The sequence below is a fragment of the Sorex fumeus genome, unplaced genomic scaffold (assembly GCF_029834395.1).
Source record: "Sorex fumeus unplaced genomic scaffold, SorFum_2.1 ptg000054l, whole genome shotgun sequence".
Classification (NCBI taxonomy): domain Eukaryota; kingdom Metazoa; phylum Chordata; class Mammalia; order Eulipotyphla; family Soricidae; genus Sorex; species Sorex fumeus.
In genome coordinates this window covers 19042595-19060346 of record NW_026606111.1, presented here as the reverse complement: position 1 = coordinate 19060346, position 17752 = coordinate 19042595, and the positions used below count along the sequence as shown (strand labels likewise).

Here is a 17752-nt window from a genome sequence, read left to right as displayed (position 1 = left end):
CCGCCGCGGACTCTGCCCCCTCCTCCCCTCTAAACCCCCCTAGGGGGCGGGGCGCCGCCGCGCGCACGGAGCGACTGCGCGACCGAGCGGGCGGGCGGGCGGGGCGGGGGGGAGGGGAAGGTGAGGAGGGAGGTGTGTGTGTGGGGGGGGAGGGGAGAGTCGACGTGCCGACGTTGGCGCCGCGGCAGGCGGGTGACGTGTAGGCCCGCGACTGCTCCGCCCCGTCCCTCCTCCCGGCCGGGTCCGTGGGTCTGTCCGGCGGCCTGGGCGCGCCAGGCCCGTGACTTGGGAGGGATCCCCCCTCCCCCTCCCCACACACACCCACCCTCCCCACTCCCGGCAGCCTGGCGGTGCAGCTGCCCGTGGGGCATCCTCGGTCCCGCCCTCGAGGGCTCCCCCCTCCTCAGCCTTCCCCCCTCCCCACACACGCGGCGTGCGGAGTCGGACTCCTCAGCCCGGAGGAGGAGGGCGGCAGCGAGTAGGCGCCGGCGGCCGGGCAGCCGGCGGGAGAGAGGTGAGAAGGGGCGGTGGGACGCGGAGGGGCGCGGCGCGGCGCGGCGCGGCGGGGCGGGAGGCGGGGACTGCGGGGACGCCGCGGGGTGGGGGCCGCGGTTCCGGGAGCCCCTCGAATGGGCGACAACTTCCGCTCCCGACGCGCGCTCCGAGCTGTCAGCGCTGTCCCGGCCTCCGCTTGGAGCTGGGGCTGCACGGGGCGCTTCCTGGGAACGTGGTGGTGGTGGTGGGTGGGGGTGGGGGTGGGGTTGGGGGGGCACCGGGATGACGAAAAATACCAGGTCACGCACGGGTCCAGCTCTTAAGCCCCAGCGTGGGTCAGCACCTGGGGTCGATTTTTTTTTTTCTTCTCTGCTTTGTTTTTATTAGTCGTGCAGCCACAGATCATCACCCCCAGTTAACTTTTCGTTTTGCTTCTCGGGGAGTGAGTGGGTAGCGAAATCATCGCTGTAGCCTTTATTTATTTATTTATTTTCGAAAACTTCTTTATCGGAAAGTCAACAGATCTGGTATATCTGGTATTGACTGTGCTAACTGGCAATCGAGGTTGAATGTGGCCAGCGAAAACCAGAGTGGCACTTGCAAATAAGGACGAGTGTGTTCGCTGGGGGAGGTGGGGTGTGGGTACGGGTGGCAGATGTTTTAAATAGGCTTATCTTAGGCTCTTTTTTTCATGCATGGTGTTTAATGTATTTTGCTCTTATTCGATTAGAAAAAAAAAGGTTTTTTTTTTTTTTTTGGAGTAGCAGTAAGTTTGTTGCTGAATGGCATCCCATGTGAAATTCAAACGGGTGATCCATTTTTTTCTTTTTCTCTATGTAGATTACTTTGAAAAGCTGATACCGTCCTGATCAGGTTCCATGTTCCACAGATTGCAGATACCTATATGATTTTTAAAATAGTTACAAAGAGTTGGGAATTCAACTCTTGATTCTATTCTGGAATGTCCATTTATGTTTCATTACTAGTGATGGTTATAATAGTAGTCTTGCATGAGAGAAATGCTCCTTAGAGACGCCTGTTAAGTACAGATGAAAGAACCTTATTTGAGTGACTTAACTTTTCTTGCCTTAGTCTTAAGTGATTCCTGGTGAATAGTTTTCTTTTGTCACTCATTTCTTCATATATGCCAGACACTATGCCAGGCCTAGGAAATAGAGTGAGCAACTTGACTTTCTATGCCCTTGTATCATTTTAATAGAGAATCCTGACTAGGATGCCTCTTAATTTCCAAGTCTGTAATTAACCAAAGGAAGACTGTTGGCAAGAATAAGTTGTCAGTGATTTCTTTCTTTCTTTCTTTATGGTGTAGTAATTGAACTCAGGGTCTCCTACATGTGAAATGTATGTTTTGCCTCTAAACAACATTGTTGGCCTTGTTGTCAATATTTGCTACAGTTAGTTACATTGAAACAAACATCATTTTACTGAACAGGGTGATTTGATTTTGCCTTTGGTCAATAAAGTGGCATACATTCTAGTAAATACACATTGCCAGTAGAGTACAGTTATCTTTTTCCAAAGTTGGTTTCAGTATTATTGACACTTGGAATCAGCTTCTACTTTGTAAAAACCTTTTTTTCCCCCAGTCTTTACATTACCTGTGTTAATAGTTGTAATTCTTAAGGGTTCTCTGCATAGAACCTATTCAGGAACTTGCACGTACAGAAGTAGATTTAAGTCAAAGTTAAGTTCCCTTAAGTTCCTCACTGGCCCCTTACCACCTTCCAAAGCAAGGTAACTATCATAAATCCTTTCAGTACAAAATATGTCTTTCTATAAAGTGGCACAGTTTTTGACTTTCAGAGATGGCTAATGTGAAACAGAAGTCTTAGCCAGTGCAAATGTTTCTAGGAGGAAAAAGGTATGTGATTACCAGGGACAGCAGTAAGGTATCTAATACATATTTAGTACCCATCAGAATGGAGGCGTTTTTCTCTGATATTATACTATAAAGTTTTTATATGTGGAGACTGGGATAATGGAGTTAGTTGAAAAGGCTAGTACACATGCTTTGCATACAGGAGACCCTGTTTCGACCCTTGGCCTCAACACAACGCTGACCAGAGCTACCCCAGCAGTGAGTTGAGAGTAGCCCTGCTACCTTTAGAATGGTCCCCAAACTGAATATCAAGGGAAAAAAAGAAAGAAGAGAAAAGAAAAGAAATAGTAGAGACTGGATCTTATAAATTTTACTTAGTATAATGCCTAACATATTGAGGACAGGTTTTACATATCATGTATATTTATCTAATTGTACTATCTCATTTAAGTCCTTCCTTAATGCTTGTAGATAAATAAGTCTGTAAATCTATTCTGCTGTTTTGAACATCTCTCTTACAGATTGTCTTGTTTTGTTTCAGGATCACACCTGGTAGTGCCTAGGCCTTACTCCTCACTCTGTGCTCAGTCTTGGGGGAGTGGGGGAAAACATACGGGGTTCTGGGACTTGAATTTGGGTCAGTCATGTGCAAAGCAACCTTCTTACCCAAAGTATTTTCTCCCCCAGTCCTGTCATATATGTTACCTTAATTTATTTCTGAAACTAACTTATTCAGAGTTAATGGATTTTATCCATGTTCAGAGTATTCGAATTTAATCAGATTATTTAAACTGAAAGGGACATAAAATTTTATGTAATCCCTGTTTATTTTATTGATTAGAAAAGAAGTTAACTGATTTTTTGCTATCAAACCCAAATTAATTTTTGAACTCATTTATTTTTGTCTTTTTTATTATATCATCAGCTTCATTGTTATTTAAAAATTTGTTTCTTATTTACGTATAACATTGTACTAGTTCAGGTATACAGCTTAATGGTTTAATATCTCTATAGATTGGTGATTACCTTAAGTCTAATTAATACCTGTCTCTGTACCTAGCACGGTAGCACTGTTCTCCCTTTGTTCATTGATTTGCTCGAGTGGGCGTCAGTAACGTCTCCATTGTGAGACTTGTTGTTACTGTTAGCATACCAGGTAGGGCATTTGTCTTGCATGTGGCTGACCTGGGTTCGATTCATCTGTCCCTCTTGGAGAGCCTGGCAAGCTACCGAAAGTATCCTGCCCACACGGCAGAGCCTGGCAAACTCCTTGTGGTGTATTTGATATGCCAAAAACTGTAACAAATCTCTGTATCTAGTTATGATTTTTCTTATGAGAACTATTAGGATATACTTGAATAAATTTCAAATGTATAGTTGGTATCATTAACTGTAGTTGACTAGGACTACCCAAATATATTAAATAACTTATTTATTTTACATATGGAAATTATATCTTTTGATATTTATTCTCCTTGTTGTTTGAATAGAGTAACTCTTGGGGTTCCCTGCCAGTTTGGATTCCCATTTTCTGTTACTACTTTTGGAGTATTTTCCTAATAGTTTTTCACTCCTGTGATTCATTCTTCATAGAGATTTTTAAAGAGGATTCTTAGGAATTTTATTTATTATCAAACATTTGAAGAAGCTTGGAAAATTACAGTGGAATTTGGAGCAATGCCCGGGATCAGAAAGGGTTGGCTACATAAAACGTAAATGCCTAAACTCCTGTACTATTTCTCTGTCCTGTGAAAATCATAACAACTTCCACTCATAACAGTGCATCCAGTTCTTGTTGCAGGATTTCTATATTAAGTCAGAAGAACCCAGGAGTCTCTTAATTTCAGGTAAAATCTGTTCTATAAAACCAGAGCTTTAAAAGAAGGAGGTAATTTATCCTGGAATTCTGGAGTAGTCAAGGAGGTAGTTGCTAATGCATGGTAGCACAGTCCTCCCGTTGTTCGTCGATTTGCTCGAGCCGGCCCAGTAACGTCTCCATCATGAGACTTGTTGTTACTGTGTTTGGCATATTGAATACGTCATGGGGAGCTTGCCAGGCTTTGCCGTGCAGGTGAGATACTCTCAGCAGCTTGCCAGGCTCTCCGAGAGGGGCAGAGGAATCGAATCCGGCTCTGCCGGGCTGGCTGCGTGCAAGGCAAACACCCTACTGCTGTGCTATCTATAGTTACTAATATTCTTCCAGTATTTAAGACTTGTTCAGTCACTATGAAACAGTATGTCAGTGACTAAGCAAGCTTATCAGTTGTGTGTAGCATATGAATTTTATAAAATAAAATATATTTCATTCTGAGAGGAAATCTTTGTTTACTAGTATGATAACTTGTCTTTTAAGTAAACTTCTTTTACTTTCTCGAAGTGACACTGCATGTCTGATTTTTCCTGGCCATTTTTTATTTCTTTGCTTTTTACTGTGTTCAGGCTCATTTATAGAAAATTTCATCTGATTATCTTAAAGAATCTTGTTTCTCCGTCCTTTTGCTTGTTTCCTAAGTTTACACACAAATCCTTGGGTAGTTTTTAACTCTTTTCCATGGTGTTCTTAAGGAACAAAAATTCTGTTGGATTCCAGAGCTTCAGAATACAGAACACACCCTATTCACCACTTTCTCCTCAAATATTGTACAGACATCTCAAATTTGTTGTGAGATAAATTCTTAATATTTTCTTCTTTTTACTCCACCCCACTCAAAAAAAAATCTTGTTTAATTAGTGAACAGATAATCAGAGTAGATTAATAGGTTTGACTTGACTCTGATTTCACATCCATTAATTCACTTCCTGGAACCTGTATTCTTAATCATTCATCTGCACTGTGATCTTGTCTCCCTGTGAGCCATTTCCTTCACTGAAGTCATGGTAATTTTTATGTAACCAGGTCATGTTTTAAAGAGTACATATTTTGTGTGTGTTGGTGGGGGGGGTGAGGGGCAGCACCAGTAGTGCTCAGGGCTTACTCTTGGCTCTGTGCTTGGGGTTGTTCCTGGCAGGGCTTGGGGAACCATATGGGATGCCAGGGATGGAACCCTGGTTGGCCATGTGCAAGACAAACATCCTATCTGCTTTACTATGGCTCAGGCCCCAGATTCCTTTTAATTTCTAAGTGTGACTTACAAGGGCCTTCATGACCTGGCTCCTACCCTTCTCTCTCTGGCTCCATGTCTGACATTGCTTCTTGACCACTCTCCTCCACTTATGTTTTTAGTTTTAATGTGAAATTTTCTTACCTCTTTGCTGGAATATGTACTCTTTACCTAGCTAGGTTTTGATTCTTGAAAGATAGTATATGTGTGTGTGTGTATGTGTGTGTGTGTGTGTGTGTGTGTATGTGTATGTATATATATGCATACACACACACATACATGTTCTTTGTCTTGACCTCCTTTTTTGCAAGGCTAGATACGCCTGCTGTGCTCCCATAACATAATTTAATGACTCTTTTATATTGGGATAGCTTGTTTAATTGCTTTGTCCTTCCCATTAGACTTTGAGTTTCACAAGACCAAGTTTTTCTTTTTCATTTCTGGTCTACCCAGCCTGATGGCTAGCTTGTAAACAGAAGCAGTACTGGTTAAGGGAAGTTAGTCAAGTGAGTGAAAGCTGTTCCTACATTCTTATACTATGATTTTTTCATTTAAACTCGCTCCTGTTCTGGTATTTCTAGTAATCATTGGCTTTTGTGTAAATCCTTTTTTTCTTTCTTGCTTTATTAGCTTGAGATTTAGAAGATGCTTACTCAGTTATTAGTTCTCGAGCTAAATTTCTGCATGTGTTAGTGTTTGTGTTTTTTGAGAAGAATGGTGTCATAAGCTGAATGAATAAATATTAGATTGTGATTCCTTTTATGTTTGAGAACTTGAACATAAAGTTAAAGTTAGCTGTCAAAGATAGTACAGTGGGCAGGGTGCTTACCTTACATGTGGCTCATCAGGGTTCGATCCCCAGTACCTCTTGGTCCCTGTAGCCTCACCAGGAGTGATCCTTAAGCAGAGAGCCAGGAGCAAGTCCTGAGCACAGCTCGGTGTGGCCCCCAAACCAAAACAAACAAGCAAAAAAGAGCTATAGAAAGATTTTTTCCTCCAAGGAAAGAAAAGTTACTAAGCAAATCACTGAAAAATATCTTGAATACTTGCTAAAATGTAGACGTATAATATTGAAAAAATATGTATATGTTTATATAAAGACACAGAGAGATATCTAGGCATGTTAATATGCTGCTAGTATTGTTTTTTTTTTTTATTTTTGGCTTTTTTGGGTCACACCCAGCGATGCTCAGAGGTTACTCCTGTCTCTGCACTCAGGAATTACTCCTAGCGGTGCTTGGGGGACCATATGGATGCAGGGAATCTAATCCCGGTTGGGCTTGTTTAAGGCAAATACCCTCCCTCCTGAATTATGGCTCTTACCCTGCTGTTTTTTTGTGTGTGGCTGCTTTGGCCTCCCTTTTTCTCCTTCCTGTTATCTTTCCATCAAGACATTATGCAGACATTCATTGAGATCCAGCTATGTGTCCAACCATTATTTCAGGTGTTGTGGTTACTACATTGAATGAAGTAAAGTTCCACCTTCATGGAACACATATCTTATTATGTGGCACCTAGAACATTATAGAAAAATGTTTCATGGCATGTGATAAATAGTAAAGTAGCTTGGGCATAATAGAAAGATCAAGGGAGAGGGCAGCTTCTGCTGAGAAGTCATTTGAATAAGTGCATGAATGAAATGAGTTACTTATGATGAATCTGAGGGTAAGGTGTGTATGAAAAAAATCTAGTTTTATCGCTAGAATGAAGGCAAGTGTGAATGCCCAAGAATGAGCAAGGAGAATTACAGGAAATCAAAACAAGTCCTTTCATTGGGACTTTTACTTGGAAGTTTGATCAGAGATGGAATTGGGGGCATGGGGAGGGTTTTGAGAAGAGAGCCAAAATTTTACTTGTTTCAAGAAGGAATCATTTCAGACTACATATGGAAAACTAACTTTATTAGGGTGGAAGGGTGAAAATAGAGAGAAGACTGTATAGACCTTTGCTATGATTCAGGAAAGAGATCTTCAGAGCAAGAAGTGTTATATATTTTGGAGGTAGAGCTTGAAGAATTTGCTGATAAATCAGATGGAGTAAAAGACTCAAAGAGCCAGTATGGTTAGTAGAGCTTCTGGTTTGTGAGGCCTATGAATTTCCCCCTTGCTGTTTTCCCACAGGCCTGACTGTGATGATCCCCATGGCACAGCACTGTCTTAGGTGATCCCTGGTGCCACCTAAGATAACTACCTCTGGCACATTGCAGCCAGTTGTGTGACCCCAGCAAGTAGTGCAGTCAAAATATGTATGAGCAGTATGGTTACAGTATGTGCTTCTGAGCGAGCCGCGTGCAAACACCACTCCAAGACATATAACCCCTATTATTGCAAAACTACAACAACCAATTTAATAGATATAATGATTAGAAAAATCATTGTGCATGAGAGAGTGCGCGCGTGAGAGAGCACGCCTGTCATAGAGGTGGGGGTGGGGCAGGAGGGAAACTGGGAACATTGGTGATGAGAAATGTACACTGGTGAGGGGATGGGTGTTGGAACACTATATGAATGAAACTCAATCATGAACAACTTCGTGTATCTCACTGTGAATTAAAAAAAATTGAAAATTCATTGCTCCTTTAAAAAAAGTTTGGAGCTGAGTAACAGGCAGAATATTCAAAAAATAAATTGGGGTGGACATGGGAGAAAATATGTAGTGGGAGATGGAGTTTGACATTTTGAAGTTTGAGCTAACCTACTGGGCATCCCAGAGAAGACGTGGAGGTGGCATTGGGCACCTGTATCTAGAATACAGGTGAGATGTGCGGGATGGAGATAAGATTTTGGAATTAGTGTTTAAAGGATACTTTAGAGCCTTAAAACTGAATGGAATGCTTGGGGAATGAGTGTAGAAGCTTAGCACTTCTAAGCTGTGGGCTTAAACACAGAGCAATGAGGGAAGCATTGAACAATGGAAAAAAGCCCAGGGAGAGAAAAGTGCCAGTTATGTAGGATAAAAACTCAAAAGATGTTAGTGCCCTGAATACCAAGTGAAGTAACTATACCTAATAGTGCTTGGCTAAAAACTCCTCTATCTGGGAGAAGGCAGCTCAGATAGAGAAGGGAGCACCAAATAAAGGGTGTTGGGAGGTTCCTCTCACGATGGGAGATACGTGATGAGAGTAGACTATAGACCGAACATGATTGCCACTCAATGTCTCTTTTGCAAACCACAGCACTCAAAAGGAGAGAGATAACAAAAGGGAATGCCCTGCCACAGAGGTAGTGTGGGTTGGGGGAATGGGGGGTGGGAGGGATACTGGGATCAGTGGTGGTGGAGAATGGGCACTGGTGGAGGGATGTGTATTCGATCATTGTATAACTGAAACCCAAGCACAAAAATTTGTAAGTCTACAACTGTACCTCATGGTGTTTCACTAATAAAAATTTAAGGGAAAAAATTAATAAAATAAAAAATAATAAAAAAATAAAAACTCTATCTGAGATCGAACATATCTGAGATATGGTGCCTGTGATTGAACCAGTGCCAGCTGCTTGCAAGGCAAGTGCTCCACTGCTTTACTATCTCTCTGGCCCCTTTGGTGAACTCCTTTTTTTTTTTTTAAAAAAAAATAAGTGTGTTTGTCTAAGCATATTTGTCTTATGTATGTCCCAAATAGTTGCATCCTGCATTTTTATCTTTAATTCTGAGGAACACATTTAGAAGAAGAAATTTGTTTGATTCTTAGTCCAAGAGTATAAACAAAAGTAGTTCATCAGAGTTTGGGTCTCTTAAACATACAGTCAGAAAGATGTAACCATATATGACTCTCATGATTTTAAAAAAAAGGGGGGGTGGAGTGGAGAAATCTCAGAAACTGATATTGCTGTGCCTGCATATTTTTATTTTATGTATATATGTATACCTTTTTTTTTGTGATGCTGGGATCAAATGTGGGGCCTTACAGATGTAAGGGGAGTGCTGAACTCTGTCCTGGTGGTTGTATTTATTTATTTATTTATTTATTTTTTTTCCCCCTTTATTTTATTTTATTTTTTTTAAAGTTGTAGATTTACAATTTTTTGTGCTTTGGTTTCAATTATACAATGATCAGATACCCATCCCTCCACCAGTGCCCATTTTCCACCACCATGGATAATATCCCTCCCACCCCCATCCCCCCATCCCCCCGTCTCTGTGGCAGGGCAATCCCCTGTGTTCTCTCTCTCCTTTTGGGTGTTGTGGTCTGCAAAAGAGGCATTGAGTGGCGAACATGTTCAGTCCATAGTCTACTTTCGACATGCATCTCCCCTCCTGGGAGGATCCTCCAAACATCCTTTATTTGGTGCTCCCTTCTCTATCTGAACTGCCCTTTCCTCTAGGATACCCGGCTGGCCTCTAAGTTATGGAGTAATCCTCCTGGTGCTGATCTCAGCTATTCTTGGGTATTAATCTCATACTTTGTTACTTTATATCCCCCAGATGAATGCAATCTTTCTATGTCTATCCCTCTCTTTCTGACTCATTTCGCTTAGCATGATACTTTCCATATTGTACCACTTGTATGTAAATTTCATGACTTCATCTTTTCTAAGAGCTACATAGTACTCCATTGTGTAGATGTACCAAAGTTTCTTTAACCAGTCATCTGTTCTTGGGCATTCAGGTTTCTTCCAGTTTCTGGCTATTGTAAAGAGGTTGTATTTATTTTTATAGGGGCTTCTTCAGTGGTGGTAGGAAATCCAGGGCCACTTTCAGTGATGCCTGGCCCTGAGTTGATGGCCAAATGGTTTGCCGTTGGGCCTTGTGATACCAGGGGCCACTTTTGTTATCCTTGTCATGTTTGGGGCACATGTGGTATAGGGCAATGTTTCTCAACATTATTCTTTTTTCTTTTTCAAATCATATTTAGTTTACACGGTTAAAGATTCTAGAATGTACCTTTGTGCGTAGCAATATTTTATTTTTCTTTTTTAAAAAATTGAACGACAGTGATATACACAGTTAAAAAGTTGTTCATGATTGGGTTTCAGTCATATAATGATTTAACACCTGTCCTTTCATCTCCCACCACTAATGTCCCCAGTTTCCCTCCTACTCACTCATCCCTACTTTCGTCTGCTTCTATGGCAGGCACCCCCCCCCCCCCTCTCTCTCTCACATTCCTTTTGGGCATTATGGTTTGCAGTACAGATTCTGAAAGGTTATCCTGTATATCCCTTTACCTACTTTCAACACTCAGCTCTTGTTCAGAGTGATCATTTCTGACCATTATTATCATATATTGATCCTTCTCTATCCTAACTGTCTGTTCGCCTCCCCCACACACTTGTGAGAAGCTTTTAGCCATTTACCAGTCCTCTTGGCTTCTGTTTATTCTGGCCTTGAAAATTAGTCTTACACTGTTTTAAATATTCCACAAATGAATGCAGTCATTTTATATTTGTCCCTCTTCTGAGTCATTTCACTTAGTATGATACTCTCCATGTCTATTCATTTATAAGTAAATTTCATGACCTCATTTTCCCTAACAGCTGCATAGTATTCCGTTGTGTAGATGTACCATAGTTCATCCAATCATCTATACTCATCTAAACCTTTATCTGACTTTGATGCCCTCCGACTGTATTTTTTTCCTGTATCACAAGCCATCCCTTCTATATAGTCCCTCCCCCTCCTCATTCTACTGGTTGACACTCTTGTCACATAGATGATTTTTTATTGTAATCCTTTGGAATATTCTGGAGGTCCATGGGAAGGATGTGGTTCCTGGTTGAGGAATGCTTGTGTCAAGGATTTAGCTGAGAGCCGCTGCACGCACAATTCTTCCACTTCTCTCTTTTGGGCTGTCTCCCTGCCCCATAATTGGGTAGTTTAACTAAACAAGAAAAGAGACTATATAAACAGGGATCTCTCTTCCTCACCCCCCCCCCCCCCAATAAAGTCCCCCCAAATCAAAGCATAACTTGGCATGCATATCCTTAACATATTGATGTCAGTGCTGCAGTTTGTGTTAATTAAGCCACATTCAGGAATGAGCCACTGGTGGTATGTACTGGTGTCAATGTGTAAAGAAGCATTAAGGTTAGTATAGTAAAGACAATTTGTAATCTGTATTCATCAGTCTGTTTCTTAGGAATAGAGAATGAATTTTGGATTGGAAACGGCAGAATTGATTTAGATGAAATGGAATTGAAGCACATTATGGACAGGAATGTTAAAGACCACCCAGGTGTTCTATGTGCAGATGATTAATCCCTTACAAGCCTGGTAATTTTTAGCTAGTGTTTTCCAAACCTGCCATTCATTCAGACTGATGCCTGCCTGCCTTTTTTTTTTTTTTTAATCTCTTACCAGCTTTTGGTATTGCTTTAAAGCTTAACTAAAACTTTTATTTAGTGCAGTATTTTTACAATATGGAGAATTTAGAAACAGTGCAATAAACCCTGATGTGCTAACAATGAAGATTTAAAAAGTATTATTTTTTCCTTTTCTACTTCAGAGCTTTAAAAAAAATGCAATTCTCTCCCCATTCCTCTTTCCTACATCCACTACCTTGAAACTGGTGTATGTAGTTGTCATGCATGTTTTTACATATTCCTGTGTGACAGGGTAGATACAACCAAGACATATTGATGGAAAGAAATGGGAGTGATTAGCCGAGTGAATAGAATACTTAATGTAAGACAACAGGTATCTTTAGCTTTCTAGAAATCATTCCTGTAAAGTTGTGCGTAAATTTCTTAACTCATAATTGGTAGTACAGATAATTGGGGGAGCAGGGTTGATCACAGGAACTACTCCTTGACTCTGCTCAGGAACTACTCCTTGACTCTGTGCTCAGCGGTCACTCCTGGCAGTGGTTGGGAACCCATATGTGGTGCTTGGTTGGCTGCATGCAAGCCAAGCACTATAATCTCTGTGCTGTCTGTCTTGCCCCAGTGCAGGTGATTATACTTTGGTTTCAGTTTTGGGGGCCATACCAGGCGTGCTCAGGAAATATTTCTGCCTCTGCACTTCAGGGGTCACTCCAGGTTGTGCTAAGGAGACCATGTGGAGTTCTGGGGATTGAATTCTGGTTTGCTTCATGCAAGGCAAACACCATGTCCTCTGTGCTGTTTCTGCAGCCTCTAGTATAGATCTGTCACTGTCTTCCCGTTGTTCATCGATTTGCTTGAGCGGGCCCAGTAACGTCTCCATTGTGAGACTTCTTGTTACTGTGTTTGGCATATTGAATACTCTCAGTAGCTTGCCAGGCTCTCCGAGAGGGGTGGAGGAATCGAATCCTGCTGGGCGGGCTGGCTTTGCGCAAGGCAAACGCCCTACCACTGTGCTATCGCTCCTACTGCCTATCTAGAATAGATAATATGTTAAAAACAAAAATAAGTCTTCTTAACCTTCCTTTACAACTTCTTCACTTTCCACTTTCTTGTCTCCTTCCCTTCCCGATGTTGTTGAGATAACTAGAAGCCACACTGTTGCTTGTATGGTTCAGTTGGTTATGGTGCCCCTCAGGGGTTGCACTCTTGAGGCGTGGTACTTGCATATGCTCAGTAGAGGTATGCTGGAGATGACACACTTGATTGTAGGGCTGAACATCACAAATGGCATTGACTCTGGGATGGCACTGGGCATGTGGGGAATGCTGAATTGACCAGAGACTGCATACCCGTAAGGTAAATGCTCTACCTCTGTGCTTTGCTGCATCTCCTAAAAGGTATCCCCACTGCCTTTGTGTTTTTTTTTTGTTTCTCCTATTTTGGGGGGGTGTGGGGGGGTCGGTGGGAGGTGACTACACCTAACAGTTCTCAGAACACTCTTAGCCTCTTGGCTGTGGAGTTAAAGGGACCCAGTGGGATGTTGGGCTTTGAACTCTTGTCTGCTGAGTGTAAGGCAAGCAAGCACCTTACCAGGTATACCATCTCTCTGCCTACTGATAAGTATTTTTATGTTCAGAAAACTTCCAGTACTTGTTGTTTTCTGTGGTCCACACTTAGCTGAAAAATTTTATAAAGCATCAAAAACCGTTATCTTCCTCTCTATTAATGACATTTTTATTAGAAAGTCCAGCAGTAGCATGATTTTCCTTATATCTTTGTAAGATGTGGCCACATTACTATATAAAATATTAAGATAACATGCTGTAATTGTTAAAGCATGATACAAAGTGAATTTTTTTTGCTCCTGTTTTGATTCTCCTTTGAATCATGGTATTTTAAATAATTTTTAAAAGATAGTTGTTATAATCTTCTTTGCTTTTTTGAGCATCAAATTTCAGTTGCTCTATTGAAAAACCATATGGGATTATCTCTGGTTTACGATGCTCTGAGTTTTGTAGGTGCACACCTGTACATGCGAATCAGCCACAACTGCACCCACATCCAGTCCACTCTTTTCTCTTTCCCTTAAGTAACCTTCTTATGTTTGCAGAGTCTGGGTTATGTGTGTGTGTGTGTGTGTGTGTGTGTGTGTAAGAGAGAGAGAGATAGAGAGAGATAACAGATTATTTGTTCTTTAAAAATTTTTTTTTGATAATTCTAAAGAGAGGAAACCATCTGATGATTGTTTTTTTTGTTTGTTTTTTGTTTTTTTTAACTTTGTGACTTATTTTAACACAATCATCTCATTTCTTCCAGGTCCAACCTGTTTTTCCTTTCAATTATAGTATACTTTGAGGCTCAGAAAAACAGTTGCAAACTAAGACTATAAAAAATCAAGGAGATACAGGGCTTGACCCTTTCCACATCTGTCAGCTTAGGATGTGTGAGTAGCATCAGCAGGAGTGTGGTAGGGAAGCGATGGGTCAGGTTCGAACAGGCATAGATAACACACTGTCGTGTGGACGGTATTTGTGGGGGCCTGTTTCTGGCTGATAATCTAAAGGTAAAGAGAGTACCCAGTTTTTTTTTTTTTTAATGTAGGAGTACTGCTATTTAGTCAGCCACTGATTAGCTGATTGAATTGGGCATGAACTCCACCTTACTTTTTTTTTCATAATTTTATTTATTTATTTATCTTATATTTATTTATTGAATCACTGTGGGAAAAGTTACAAAGCTTTCAGGCTTAAGTCTCGGTCATACAATGATCAGACACCTTTCCCATCACCAGTACTCATTTTTCACCACCAAGAACCCCAATATACCCCCCTCCCACCCCTCCCAATGCCTGTGAGGCAGATGATTTCTACTTAACTCTTCTCTACATTGATTACATTCATTATTTCGACAAAAGATGCAGCATTATTGTTTAGAATTTCCCCCAACAATCAGAATTGCTGAAAAGGCATTGTGAAATACTTTGTTTTCTATAGCTGGTTATGAGAATCATATAATGATTTGGGGTTTCTGCAAAGAGCCAGATAATTACGAGTTTGGTTTCTGTGCGTCTGGTGTTATGGCTGTGCCATAGAGCCACTCGTGGGGGGCAACTCGTGACCTCAGTAGGATGTGAAGGACGAGCCAGTACCGCCCCCTTTCCCATGAGACTGCAGTTGCCCCGTCACCACCAGCTCATACCTGGTTTTCCTATAAGCTCTGAGGTGGCGGCCACCTTGCTGCTGGGGGGGAAAAAGGCAGAAGGGAGCAACACCCTTTCCCTCCCAAGGAGGCATGGCACTGTAGTTTAACGTATGGACCTTTCACTTTTCTGCCGCAAGCTCTTTTGCCTCTGGAGCCATGGCTGTGCAGGAGAGCTGCTTGTGGGGGGGCAACTCTTGACCTTGGTAGGGTGTAAAGGATGAGCCGGTATAGTCCCCCTTCCTATGAGACTGCAGTTGCCCCGTCACCTCTGGCTCATACCTGACTTTCCTCTAAGCTCTGAGGCGGTGGCCACCTTATATGCTGTTTAGGTGCATTTCTGCCAAAAGCCGCTGGGCTTCGAGATTTGTTCTGAGTCTCTGGGATCATGGCCATTAATCAGCTTGATCAGGAGCCAGAGAGGCCATTTTTAGGCGACGACTTGGGATCTCGTTGGGATGGAGAGGAAAGAGCTGATTCCACACCTATCTGGTGAGGCCCCACATGTCTCGTCACTGCAGGCCCAAACCTGACTGTCCAGTGACCTCTGGAGGATGGTGGTCACTGGGCTGCCAGGGGGAACAGGCAAAGGCATGAAACCTATTTCCACCTGGAGTGGCCCAGCACGAGTAACCTACTACAGGAACAGGATGCATTTCTGCCAAAAGCCTTTGGGTTCCGAGATTCATTTCTGAGTCTCTGGGATCATGGCCATTAAGCAGTTTAATCAGCACCAGAGAGTCCATGCATCCAGTTATATAGCTGAGCCGGAGGTGGTTTGTGGGTGTGTCTCCCACATACCTAGCTTTTGGCCATTTACTTTCTTGGTAAACTTTGCCCCAAGTTTTTGGGGTCTGCTCAGTGCTTTCTCTGGGCTCTGATTGAACCTGGATTAGGCTGTACTATCTCTTGGCTCCAGTCCTAGTGTTTGGGAATAAAAATTTGAATCTGCTATGTGAAAGATCTCTAGTTGCAGAGATCATTTTTAGGAATGTAAGGATATTCCATGTCATTTGGTACAGAGGAGTAAGAAAAAAGACCAGGAAAATTTTATTTACACAGCTATGGTTAGTGCCAGAACCTAACTAGAATTCATGTTTGGTGCATGAAACTATCTCTTGGGAGGAGTATTCACAATTTTAAATCAAGTCAGTTTTTTTTTTTTTTTGGTGGGGGGGGTGCATACCTGGTTGAGCTCAGGACTTACTCCTGGCTCTACACTCAGGGTCACTCCTGGTGGACTTGGGACCATATGTGGGATTGAATCTGGGTCTACTGCGTACAAGGAAGTACCTTACCTACTCCTGCCCCTCAGATTCCCCCCCCCCCCCCAGGTCTTCTAAAAGATCAAACATCAGTTCCTTGGGTCTATTAACCAGACCCCACAAATTGGGGTAGAATGAGAATTTTGCATTTCTCAGATCATCTGGGCTCGGACCTTTCTCTTTGGTCCAGTTGGGAGTAAATCAAATTATGGCACACCTTGTATTGTAGGTCTCTGCTCTGTATATAAAATTTTCTAGTGTGTTGTGTGTGCTTGTATCATCTTTATGGAATGTTCTTTCTGATTATCCTTAGACTCTGGTGCAAATGTTACTTGAGTCTATTGTTTTCCCAAGGTATTTAAAAGAAAAGCTTTTTTTCATCTTTTGTAATGGTGAAATTAATTAACTCTGGGGTCTTCTATAATGCAAAGATGATTTGGTTTGTAGTTAGGAGGCCAAATTCTCCCTTTACTCCCTTTGCATAGGAAGCCTGAAGTTATTATAAGTAATTGGTGAGTATATGAGAATAGGAACTTCATATACATTGTTTTATACAAACTTTAATAGATTTTAATTTCTATAAAAATTGCACATATATGTATTTAATTCTCTTTCTTTGTTCTCTGTTCTCCTTGTACCCAGTGTGTTTACTAATTTGTTTGGAAACTATTCAGAAGAGTGAATGTGTTGGGTGGAAAATTTGAATAGTAAGATTCCCCTTGAAAATCCTTCAGGAGGACACCAGGTTGTCATAACAGACTTTCAGTATTCCTGTGAAGTCATGTTCTTTCCCCCAGACTTGGAACATATGACGATTTTTTTCAGATGAACCAGGTGGAAAAAATTGGCTTGTGTTTAATGGCCATACTGTATATTTTTAAAAAACAGAAGTCTTTAAGCCTTGGAGTCATGCGATGCAACAAGATGTTCACAGTTTGAGATACATGTGTTGATTGAAACAGCCTAAGGGAATATCATTCTATTCACTCATTTTTTTGTTCACTCTCGAGTAGATATTCAGTAGGCAAACTAGAAGGTAAATCTCCAAGGTATTTCTTTTTATTTTGTCTGATCTGAAACTTTTGATATACCTGCCAACTGCTTTTGATTTTTAGAAAGAGGATTTTTTTCATTCTTTCTATTCTTTGTTTTAGGTGTAGCACTTGTATTTACTTTATTGCCGTTTAGTAATTCAATATGTCAGTCTTTGAACTGTTAAGTTGAACTTAGTATATTTTATTAATACACTTAAGCACATTTACTTTATTCTTTGTTTAATCTGTTGCTTATTTTACTTTATTTTTGGCTTCTGGGCCACGTTGATTAGTGCTTAGTGTTTACTCCTGGCTGTGTACTCAGGGATTACTCCTGATTGGACTCGGGGACCATATGGGCTGCTAGGGGATCCTGAGTGGGCCTCATGCAAGGCAAAAAGTCCTGTTTGCTATACTATAGCTCCAGCTCCTGTGCATTATTTATTTCTGATAGCATGTTGGGTTAGAGGTTTCTCTTTCATGTTGCCACTTCTCAGCTGTCTATTGTTTAGCCCACTGCTTTTATATGTAGCAACTATGTATTTTATTTATGAAAACT

At 41.5% G+C, this 17752-nt stretch overlaps 1 protein-coding gene across 1 annotated transcript in view; it reads left to right on the top strand.

Moving 5' to 3' along the window:
* Positions 1-409: 409 nt before the first annotated feature.
* The window catches only part of ASCC3 (activating signal cointegrator 1 complex subunit 3), a 354089-nt gene continuing 336746 nt past the window's right edge, over positions 410-17752 (top strand). Inside the window, exon 1 of the mRNA XM_056125104.1 lies at positions 410-514. The gene's annotated coding sequence lies outside the window, so the exon portion shown is untranslated. The remainder of the gene's footprint in view (positions 515-17752) is intronic.